The sequence below is a fragment of the Myotis lucifugus genome, unplaced genomic scaffold (assembly GCF_000147115.1).
Source record: "Myotis lucifugus unplaced genomic scaffold, Myoluc2.0 scaffold_183, whole genome shotgun sequence".
Taxonomy (NCBI): Eukaryota; Metazoa; Chordata; class Mammalia; order Chiroptera; family Vespertilionidae; genus Myotis; species Myotis lucifugus.
The window spans coordinates 1,014,718-1,027,642 of NW_005871231.1; positions in this window are offsets into that span (position 1 = coordinate 1,014,718).

Consider the following 12,925-nt stretch of genomic DNA (forward strand, 5'->3'; position numbering starts at 1 on the left):
CCCCAAGGCCTGGTGGCTTAAGCAACAGAAATTATTTCTCAAGGTTCTGGAGGCTGGAAGTATCAGATCAAAGTCATTCTGATGAGAGTTCTCTTCTTGACCTGCAGATGGCCGCTTTGTCCTCACATGGCTTTTCCTCTGAATAGCCACAGAATGAGAAAGAGAGTTATCTCTATTCCTTGTCTTATGGAGTCACAAACCCTATAGAATTAAGGCCCTATCCTTCTGACCTCACTTAACCTCCATTCTTCCTTTAGACCCTAATTCTAAATACAGTTACACTGAGGTCAGGACTTCAACATATTATTTGGGGTACACAATTTAGTCCATAGCAATATATATATTTTATTGACAGTATTACAGATGTCCTCCATACACTCCCTCCTCTGCCCAGTCCTGCCCTTCACCGTTAGGGGCTATATTTCTCAATTGCCACACTTTTTGGTATAGGACAAAAAGATTTGTCATTTTCCCAAGAAAGTACACACCCTAATACTTCAACCTTATCAGACTTGCCCTGTTAATTTAACTAAACTAATAAGCACCGGGTCCCTATTATGTGCACAAGGCCTTGCTGTTTGCTGCAGGACTTGCAAAGATTTTAAAAAAAGCCACAGTCCTCATTTTCAAGGAATTAACATCCCTTACCAGGTCAAATTTCTACTTCTAGTAAATAAAAAATATATAGGGTCCATTGAAGTCCTGTTAAATGGCAACTGACTGGATGGTGTCTATGGCAATGTGGAGATGCAATGAAACAACAGGCCCCTACCAAATATCCCAGAACACATTTTAATGCCTGACAGAGGGCAAGTTCCTAATACTAGTAAATGTTAGATGAGAGAATAATACATGAACCATTCACCTCCCACACACAGACACCCCTAATAGGGCCATGTTAGTACAGGGCATGTGTGCCAGTAACTTTGGACCATTTCATTTTCAAATTACATGTCCAGGTCAATTTTTTTTTTAATAACTGCATGCAAGAAGAATTTCTGAGGAGTAATGGCTCTGATTACTGTATGATAGCCCCAAGAGGCTAATAACAATTGATGCCACTTAATTTATCAAACAAGCAGGTAATCAAAGCACACTGACCAGAAGCACAATGTATTTGATTCCTGTATTTTAACTCGATAATTTTGTTTACATGTGGAATATAATGGTATTGATAGACCTTTTCTTTCCCCGTGTATAGAAAGAAAGTTGGGATTTTAAGATTTCCCTCTACAGCAGTGGTTCTCAACCTTCTGGCCCTTTAAATACAGTTCCTCATGTTGTGACCCAACCATAAAATTATTATAACTGTAATGTTGCTACTGTTATGAATTGTAATGTAAATATCTGATATGCAGGATGGTCTTAGGCGACCCCTGTGAAAGGGTCGTTTGACCGCCAAAGGGGTCGCGACCCACAGGTTGAGAACCACTGCTCTACAGGGTCTCTTAAATGGACACTTTTGTTCACATAGCTATAATTTTGCCAACATTAAGAGTTATGACAGCAATTTTTGAAGGCTGATTTGGTCACAGCTAGATTTAGCCTACAGAAATTCTCCATCATGTTTGCACACTATAAAACAGGTATATTTCTCAGGGACATAAACCTGGACTACACATTGTCATTTTGCATTTGTCGATGGAGAAATCAACACCATAATTAATTAGATTTGGTCATGTCATCAGCTGGCTCACCTGCCTCCACAAAACTGGCTCCAAGAATCTCTCTCCCGCCCTAACCGGTTTGGCTCAGTGGATAGAGCGTCGGCCTGCGGACTGAAGGGTCCCGGGTTTGATTCTGGTCAAGGGCCTGTACCTTGGTTGCGGGCACGTCCCCAGTGGGAGGTGTGCAGGAGGCAGCTGATCGATGTTTCTTTCTCATCGATGTTTCCAACCCTCTATCTCTCTCCCTTCCTCCCTATAAAAAAAAATCAATAAAATATATTTAAAAAAAAAGAATCTCTCTCCCAAAGTCCTGGTCTTGTTCATTATCACGTATCAGCTGAGCAGAGAGAGAAGTCAGAAGTCCTTCACCTTCAACCAGGGTGTGTATCAATATACCAGCTATGCCTTCTGGGTGTAGTTTAGAACTAGAATAATCTGTCCCCTTTGTTTTTAAGTCATTAAGAAAGCACAGCTCTGTTTTGAATGCTTTATTTTCTTTGATCACAACAGTCACGTGGGTTAAACTAAACATGAAATTCTATGCCATTTTGAAGATGAGGATGAAGGTTTGAGTGGCGGTAGCTTGTCACCAACAGATTCATCCAGAGACTTTACTGAATGGACTTTGAAAATCCCTATTCATACAATTCTTTTCTGGCAACATCAATTCTTTATTCTCCCAACTGCCCAGCTTCACGCAGAGACTTGCTTCCTTTTTTTTAGAGGAAGAACCTCTCAGCCATCACTTAATTATAAATCCGACATGAGACCCCATTTAAATAGTCTGGCAAATTCTAGTCAATTGTCAATCCAGCAGCAGACATTACCTTAGAAACCTTCATGGGTGGTAGGGAAAGAAACTATTAAAATGAGAGAAAAATTGAAGTGAAAATAAACTCTAATATCAGCCTCCCCCTGAACAATGCTTCAGTTATTACACAAAAGAAGGGTTTGGCTGCTGTTGGCCCAGAAGAATGTGGGAGAGATACTATGGCAACTGGTGAAAGGGGCATTAAATTTTCCAGGGCGGTACACTACACAGACCTTTTATATTTTTAGAGAAAAAATTCTTCTTTCACTTTTACAAAAAGTAACATCATTGAAATGTCTTTATTATATATCTAGATAGATATATGACAATATAGAAAGTTTTAATCTATTTTGATTTTTAAACTTTTGAAAACAGTATCACAGAATGACTAACATTATTTGAAAAACAAGAAAGCAATCATCTATAGTCTCATCTCTCAAACGTCGTTGTTTTATGCCCCTAGACTAAAGATACATCTTGCCGCCTTCAGTCCACTTCCTCCTGAAGTTTCCTCTTCAACTAGGAAAACAAAATTCTCCTTCACTCATTTCAAATCTATGCTCAGTAGAAACCAAATGGAACTCAAATGCAGATTCTGGTTGTACAGTCTTCATACTCAACTGATAGGAAAACGGAATGGGACTGACATTTGTAAAGTGGCCGAAAAATCTCATTCCGCAGAAATCGAGGTTCTGACTTAGAAGGATATGAGCAAAAATATAACGTGAAGAGGCATTGAGGACAGAAATGATTGCATTTCAGCTCTCTGATTTCTCTACAGCATGGCTCCGTGGGCACTGGAAATAAAGACAGGGCTACAGCCACAGAGAAGTGTGGGAAGACTTATACAGAGGCATTCCCTTTCCCAGAAGCAAAAGTGCCCCTGACCCTCATTGCAGTGAGAAAGAAAAGGATCAATGTGATTTCAGGGAGAAGGTCAACTTCAGGATGGGCTCTAATATCATGTCTAAACTGATTTCTTCTGCTCCACAGACCTATCAGGCAGTCATCAGGCCTGGGAGGAGAAGAAATTAAACGCTTGAGCTGTAGACTCAGTCTCGGTGGAATTCTCAGTCCTGCCCCTGCCGGCAGTCTGCACCGGACTTCCTCATCCTTAAAGTGGTTGAGTGCAGAATAGGTATAGAATCGACTCATGTAGTATTGGGCCCATGGTTCCAATATGAAAAATGGTGTTTCCCTTATTATTGGTGACCGAGTAAGACTTTGGCCAAGATGTGAGGGGGGAGTACAGCAAGGGCAGAGCATGCACATATTCTCATCCAATGCGGGAAGGGGAGGACACGCAGCCACTGGGAGGGAATCATGGAGAGCGGGGTCTGGCAGAGAGTACGCATGAGGCAAAAGTGGGGAGTTGAAGATGCAAGTGAGTCCCAGCAGGCGTGGCTCAGTGGCTGAGTATTGACCTATGAACCAGGAGGTCATGGTTTGATTCCCAGTCAAGGCATATGCCTGGGTTGCAGGTTCCAGCCCAGCGTGGGGCAGGAGGAAACCAATCAATGACTCTCTCTCATCATTGATGTTTCTATCTCTCTCTCCCTCTTTCTTCCTATCTGAAATCAATAAAAGTGTATTTTAAAAAAAGATGCAAGTGAGGAAGGACAGAGGCCACACTACAGATATATATGTATCTCACTGTGTTGTAAATTAAGAGTTCTGTTAACATGATAATGATAGCAAGTACGTACCCTTGACATCAAAGACAGACCTTTTGAACACATGTTACTTTATAAAATTACCTTAACTTCTCCTTCTTTTAATAACAAATGACAACTTTATCACAGACCTGTACCAAATGATAATGAACATTGGGAGTCACATTTATAAGTACAGAGGAAAGTTGTGGAACGAGGTGAGATGTAGGTAAATTAAGGCTAAATTTATAAAGAAAAAAGATACAATTTTAAAAATAATTAGTGCTTCTCTGTGGGAAGAGAACTGAAAAAATAATTGCTGACTTGTTGAAAAGTAGTCTCCATATCACTGGAAGCTTCTACCAGAGCTGTATAATAAACTCTAAATTACCCAGAAAAGTGTGAGAGAGAAGTAGCACTCACCAAGCACTCACTGGGTCAGGCATAGAACTGAGTCCCCTATATTTGTAAACTGCATTAATGCTAAGAGAAGCTGATGAATTTTCCCAAGGTCACACAGCATGTAAATGGAAGACATGGAATTAAAACCCAGGTCCCCTGGCCTTTGCCATCACTTTATTTGCCTCCATGTGTTATACAGAAAATATGTCTGGGGGGAGGAAGAGGAGTTGGACAGGATTCTTGTAAAGATCCTAAATAATAGTGACAAAATATTTTTTCTACTTTCTTCTTTTCCCCTTGCACATTGAGTTCAAATTCTTTGTCCTTACACATACTGTGGATAGACATTTGCAAGAGCAGGAGGAGTCAGTAGACTTTTCCTATAAAGAGCCAGAGATGAAGAGGTTTAGTTTTGCAGGCTATAGGTTCTGTCACAATTATTTAACTCTGTCATTGTTGCATGAAAACAAGCATGACCAATATGTAAATCAGTGGGTGTTCTGTTTGAGTAAAACTTTATTTAAAAAGCAGGTGGCAGGTTGGGGTTGGCCTGAGTGCTGTAGTCTGCTGACACTTGTACTAGAGTGACATATGGTCTCTCACCCCCCTGGTTCTCTCTCCTTCCCATAGAAGAAGGAGTTTATCTTAGCAGATGAAGAGGGAAGCCTTCCATTTTCCACCCCAACTTTCTCAATATCACCCTCTTGTTCTCTTTTGTTATATTTGCCTGCTATCTGCTCCTAGGTGAGGATCCTTTCATGACAGAGGCCTCTAGCTCTCTAACCCTACTTCTAACTAGATGGGAACGTTTAATTGTGAAGCATGTATTTTAGAATTGTTTGTTACCCCAGTATAACCCAGCCTATCCTGACTGATGCATGGGTAGAGTACAAGGAAATCCTTCAGATGCTCCTATCCAAGCACATTCTCCCATTCATTATTTTATCAATAATGAAGCTGATACTTGGATTTCTATATATCTTACTCCTGTGGCTATGTTTCAGTTGGTTCCAAACCTAGGTGGATCCTGTGTTCAACCCTGCAAAGTCATCAATGACCCCCACCCAAAGTTTGGTTCACATCTTGAGACTGATGATGATACACACCAGGGGTCCTCAAACTTTTTAAACAGGGGGCCAGTTCACTGGCCCTCAGACCGTTGGAGGGCCGGACTATATTTAAAAAAAAAACTATGAACAAATTCCTATGCACACTGCACATATCTTATTTTGAAGTAAAAAAACAAATGTTTTAGCCGGCCACATGTGGCCTGCAGGCCGTAGTTTGAGGACCCCTGATACACACACATGAAGAGGTAAGAGAAGGTTTGTCACTTAGATCATTGAGGTCTCTGGGAAGATCAGGTAAGGCCTCTCAAGCAGGCTCATTAAGTGACTAAGAGGTTCAGAGAAAGAGACTGACTTGGCACTCTGTTATGGTTAAGGAGTGTGGGCAGATTGAGGGTCCCCGCATGAGTTAACTTTCATATGATGGTGCCCTAGGTTGATATAAACTATTGACTTCTCAAATTTCACAGGGGAAAGTTTTGGCTATTGACATGACTGATTTGATAAGATTGTTTAATTCTGGACTTCACTATTATATAATAATAAGCCTAAATGTCTAGATATATAAACTATGTGTTCAGCTTATCCTTTGATAGCTCTGTCCCCGTCTTACTTCTAAGTTGGTTCAGAGCCCAAGTAGAGAAGATAGATGCTCTTAATTTGTAGTCCCTCAACCAAAACAAAATATCAGAAGTATTCTTAGGCATTTAATCTGTATTTCCAGATTATGATAATGTATTTTCCCGTGGCTTGTAGTATAAACATACTGATATTATAGCACTATATTGTTATTGCACTTAAAGAATCTTTATTAATTTGATAGAAAAAATAATACACAATATGTTTATAAATCTTTTATATTTCTTGTCAATATTCTAGCATGATTTGAATTCAAAGAATTTTTTGTAGTGAAAGCTCCAGTTATATGTATCTAGTAAAAGGTCATGCTACCCATTATACGTTTCAAACCGATGTTTTCCCAAATGGTGACCTGCACTACCTGGAACTCATACATATTTTTGCATTACATGCATTTAGATTTATTCCTTCCCAATAGACACACTTTGTAAATAATTCATAAGCCATGTTTACAATTTCATGCCAGTTAATAATGCAATAACTAAAGCACAGAAATATTTCTATCAAGTGGCTTATTGGTAGATGAATTTGGTGCATATAAGATGCATATAGAAATCTTCTCTAATAAAAGAAACTGGGAAAAATGAATGTAAATGTATGGCTTTGGGGATTTTCTAATCTAAGATTTGTAGGGAACAACAGAAAAAGATAACTTACGGGCACATCACTTTCCCATTGCTAAAGCCCATAGATATGTTTATATCTAATATTTACTAGTTACACTATGTTGAACATATTCCCAGGACAAATAAAGGCAATTCTCATATTTTGAGAATTGTAAGAATTACCTGGTACTTGGAAACACAATGTGGCTGCCTGCCTAAGCTAAGATGGACCCGGAGAGGAGCCTTTCTAAGTTGAGTATTTAAGGATGAACAGAAATGTTCTAGGCAGAGAGCCAGGAAAAGAGAGTCCTAACAGAGAAGAACATTGGGTGTAAAGACATAAGTACATGAAACCAGCATGGTGCATTCAGGAAGTGCCACATGTCTCAGAGCATTTGAGTCCAAGACATAAATGATAAGAATAAAGAAATAAGAGCCACATTTTGAAGAGCCAGTTCTGAAGGCAGCGAGGAGCCTAGTAGTGGACAAAATGGACTTCATGTTTACATCTTCCTGAGCAAATGCTCAATTGAATCTCAAAGGCATTCCCTATGTAGTGGCCTCATGGCCCATGCTCCATGCCCTGGGGGCACGTGGTTGATGTGTCTTCCTTCTTCCCTAAGGCACGGGCTGTCAGGTTGTCATCTGTGCTTAGCCCTTGGCAATATGATCAGTCATTTTGCAGAAGAGAACTGAAGGAAATAGCTCATGAGATTGACAATCATCTGCCCTTTTTTCATTTCCCTCTGTTCTTTTAGCGCTTTTCTGGGAACACATTTTTTAGAAAACATTTAATAGAAAAGGGGGGGGCGGGAAACAGACTAACTGAAGAAGAGATGAAAGAGACAATGGAAAATATAAATCTAAGATTTAGGTAAAGAGGAACTAGGACTCAGAAAAGAGAAAAAAAATAAGCTAGAAAGAAGTAAAATATAGTAACTGAAATTTACCCAATAATAAGTATATCATTTGGGGCCAGGTGGTTGGCAGAAAGCAAAGAATAAGAAAAGCAAGCTAAAGAGGGCTTAGTAAAGGAATATAAATATAAAGGTGATAAACATCATTTTATTACAATGCATTATTAATTCACACTGCATTATTTAATACTTGGCCAATAGCACATGGATACTTTGATACTGTCTCGGTGGATGTTATGGCCATAACATAAATGGGAATTTGGAGAATTTATATCTTTCCTTGTACCTGCAAAGGTCAAATGAACACTGAGGTGAATAAATACTGTTGGCTGGTACACAAGTGGTCAGTGCTGATATGGAAAACCCTTTTCCTAATGCCTCCTTTAGAGTTATACACAGGGGCTACTCAGCAAATGTGTGTTGTTGAAGGTGAAGTGATGAACAGGGAGCCACAAAGTAAATCAGTGGGAAATATGTAAACAGGACTCCAGACTCGTGGCTTGCGTATTTAAACTTGGTTCTACAAAGTTATTCTCACAAGCAGGAAAAGCAATCAAATCACTTGAGGCAGACTTCTTCCTGCCTCCTCATGACTCAGTACTCGAGTCCAGGGTAGGAGTTCTCAGCCATGGCACTACTGACATCGGGGGCTAGATAAGGCTTTGTTTACAGAGAAGTTGTCCTGTGCATTTTGAGATATTTAACAGTATCTCTGATCTCTGCCTACTAGATGCCGTATCATTGCAACCAAAAATATCTCCAGATAATGTCAAATGTCCTCTGAGGGATAAAGTGTCCCCCTTTTGGAAACCAGTGGTCTAGTGGTAATGGGGTGATGGCAATAGATCAGGCTATTGCAGCTAACTGTGAGACTTAAGACAAGCCACCCTGTTTCATGCCATTTCTTCATCTATCAAGTGGCAAAGATTTCCCTCATTGACCAAACTCTGCTCAGAATTCCCTGAACTCTTTTTCAACTAGCCTGATGTTTGGACTTCCATGCTTCTCTCTACATTGTCCAATTTTAGCAAGAATCTTGATTTGTCTCTTTAACCAGAAGCCCCATCTTCATTATCTGATCACTCTCAGTATCTAATCAGTTTTCTCATCACCACCATCCCCCAGGTGATATCTGATCCCAGGCCTGCCTTCAGGAGGAATACTGTTAGATTGGTTTAGCCAGAATTACACTGATGCCTCCTTTTACTAATTTCCTATCCACTGACCCCCACCACGCTCAGCCATAAATCCCCACTTGCCCAGGCTGTATTCAGAGTTGGGTCCAATCTTTCTCCCTCACTACAAAATCCCATCCAGAGGTCCCCATACCCATAGTGATGGTCCTCTCACCCCCACTTGAATAAAGACTTCCTTACTGTGTTTTAACAAGTGCTATTGGCCAATCTTTCTTTGACACTACTTCCTTTTTACATGACCAACATGCTATAGGTGTGAGTCTCACCAAAAGAGGAAGTCATAAGAGGACTGTGGAAACAAGGCTGGTCTGGAGAGCTGGTTGTCTACAATAGTCCCTGATGCAGGGAGTGTGCTGAAGACTGGGACTGTGGGTAGGAATGAAAGTGATAGCCAGGAGATGGTGGGCCCTATCAGGAGTAAAGAGCCAAGTGTGTATATAAGTTGCAAGACTGATGGCGGTGGGGTGAGGGCCAGAGTGGAACTGGATGCCAGGAAGGAAAAATGAAGAATACTATGAATCAGGCAGAACTAAGGCTGGAGGACTAGACATGTGGCTGGAGCAGCAGCTTCTGCGGGGCCTTGTGCTTGTTATGAGCATTGCCATGGCACCCTGAGTGAGATACAGATTAGAGAATGCTCACCCATAGTGTCTCAGATGTCACACTTGCATTTCATGTTTCATTTCAAAAAGTAGGTATTAAGATTGTTACTGGAACCCCAGTGTTCTTTCTTGGGTTTGCCTGCCTGTGCACACTCCCCAAAGCAATGCACAAGCAAGAGTTTGCAGTATACACAGAAAAAAATGTTTAATATTGAATTGGTCAATGCAGAGTGGGGAGCTTGTGATCTAACCAGATTATATAGGATAAAATCACAAGATTTTGGGGTTTGGGGTCCTGCTGGTAGCTGATTGGTCAGAAGTGAGGTAATGGTGATAAATCATTTCCTCAGGCCTTGAGGTCAGCTCTGAGGTCTATTCCAGGGTCCCTCTGCCCTGTCTCATGGGAAAGTAGACAGGGAGTCAGTCAACCTCAGGACTCAGGCATTGAAACATAAGTTGGGTCAAGATGTTATCTTTAGCCTGAGAGGTCCAGACCATGTGATCATTAGGCAGGTCCAGGCTGTTGTCTTCTGCTGCCACAGGGATTGTTGACTAGCCCTGGAAAGGCTAGGTCTCTAAGAAGAGAGAGAACAAGAGAGAAACAGCAAGAAAGAGAGAGAGAGAGAGAGAGAGAGAGAGAGAGAGAGAGAGAGAGAGATGTTTTCTAGAGCTAGAATCCATTATGTAATATGCAAATCAACCAGATGGCCAGTTGGCTATGACGTGCATTGACCACCAGGGGCAGATGCTCAACGCAGGAGCTTCCCTGAGTCTGCAGGCCCTGATTGCCCAATGGGGAACTGGGAACTGGGGTTGGGTGGCAGCGGACGCATGGCCCTGATCACAAGCCAGGCCTAGGGACCCTACCCATGCAAGAATTTCGTGCACCGGGCCTCTAGTTTAAAAATAAATTTAATCAAAGTCATAAGAAGCCTTCGATTTCAAATTTAAGGCACTGGCCTGGGTGCTTTATTATCTCAGACTGTTTATTTAATATTCCCAACACCTGTTCTCTTATTCACAAAAATTGAAGTAATGACTTTTGAATAATCTAGGGTGTATGAAGTAAACAACAGAAGAGCTTGAATAAAGGTAGGTTCTAAGCAAAGGCTATATATATATCACCTTCTTCCTTTCTCTTTTCTTAGGAAACACAAGGAAAAATAAAACATAATACTTTCAGTAAAGAAGGGGGTAGGGATAGCAGAAAAAAGGTGTTATAACATGCTTGCAATTGAAAGAAAACTAAGACTCAGAGAGAGAAAAATAAGGTAATTACTATTCATATAAATAAGGGAGCTGATAGGCAGATCCAGAGTCCATGTGGTTTCACTAGGAGCACATCTCTTCTCTCTAACCTCTTTCTTGGTAAAATCCAAAGGGTTAGATTTTTTTGTTTTTTGTTTGTTATTGTTGTTTTTTTAGGATAAATGCATTACAAAATATAACATATTGATATTATTTCAAAGCCAGGAAGAGAAAAATACACCTGAGAGTTGGGAACAAAGTTGAGAACCAAACTTAGGAAACAGATATATCATATCTCAGAAAATTAGCGGATGTTTTTGCCATTCTGTTAGCCTGTGGGAGGACCAATCAATTCCTAGAACCTAAAATGAAACAGGTATCAAATATCCGGAAAGCTTCCAAGTTCTGCAAAGAGAGTGGCAAGCATTTTCAAATGCAGCTTCTCATTCCAACTTTGCTAACTGAAGAATACGCTCAACATCGCAATGGATGAAAATACCCATGATACTGATTTTCTTCATTTCAAATGTACAGGGAAATTTCTGAATCCAGCACACGTTCACAAGCCCAAGCCAACCACTCCTTCTAATACACAAAGCAATTACAATCACTTATTTCCCATGAATGAGAGAAATCCACTTGTGTGGACAGGTAAGGCTATCCTATCAGGTGATAATAAGCAAAAATCATTGCTATGGTAATACAACATTTTCTGAAAACTTATTTTCTCTTTTCCCAAAACAGTGTGTGTGTGTGTGTGTGTTTAAATAACCAACGAGCCCTTCTGTATTAAAATATTTGAAGAAGCAAAGAAGCTCATATATCAAAACCAGCATTCAGTCTTTTCTCCAACTGTCTTCTGAGAGAAAGAGGGAAAGTTGCATGAACTTGCAGTTGCTTAAAATCCTGCGACTTCACACTGCCATACCTCAGTCTCTGACATTTTATCAGTGCCACGCATTGGTAAAAATGGCCCTTAATAGGACAGCACTTAAAATGAGAAGCCCCAACCTTGTCATTATTGTCAGCACAATGGGAAAGGCTCGCTGAAAGCAACCATCCGGGCTGTGGAGGGTTTGAAGTTAATTACATCACCGTAGACAATAAGTTGGTCTTTGTGGTTCCAGTTATCTCTGTGCACAGTTGGCTCTCTGTTTTTGTTGTTGTTGTGTAACATCCCATTAATCACAGTTACATTTGTTCCCTGCCATGTGATTCATCATCCTTTCCCCCTGAAAGGACTTCCATTCTCCGGGACTCCAGATAAACCAGTAATTTAAAGTGGCAGTGACCAACCTTGCCAATCACAATGGCGTAGCTTGAATGAGGAGGTTCAATGGCCACACAGACAGACTCCAGGCATCTCTCCGTGGATTCAAATTATCCCCAGTGATGGGGTTCAGGCACGGGGACAAAAATCAGGTGTGACAATTACAGGATGAACTCTCGAAGTAGAACTGAAGGTGTATTTGCTTTTGGAACTTATCCAAGCACCATTTATTTAGGGGGAGAAAAAAATGACAAAGTGAAGTATGTGGACAGAGAGCAAAGTGTAAAGTGTAGTGGAGAAAACACTGGGCTAAGGGTGGGGAGAAATGGGTTCTAACTTTTTCTTTAAAAGAAAATATCCACGTGACCTTGAAAAACTCATTTCTTTACTCTGGGTCTCACTTTCTTAATTAGAAATTTAAAAAAATGAAGAACTTGGAGCAGGTAGCAGATCTTTTTTTTTTCTTTTTTTTTTTCTTTTCCTGAACTGAATTGTTGGATTTGGGAATTGGCACAGGGAGGCTACCTTTTGATAAAATATCAAGAAAAGTATCATACAAGTTATTTTGAAATGTTTCTAATTGTTAAAAATTATTATTTGTGGGTAATAGAATTCTTCTGTGAGTTATTTAGCTCTTTCCTCTTTTTGAGAACAGATTTTAACATTCAGCAAGCTGAGGCCTGCAAGAGAAGATGGTAGCACTCTACAAATCAATGTTTACTTTCTTTTCATCTCCTGCTAATCCTAACGTTGCCAAACAACCGCAAATCCCTCTTAACTCCCTGGTTCATTATTTCACAAAATTTAACAACCTAAGGAAGAAACTGCTTATATGATTTCCTCCAAGGC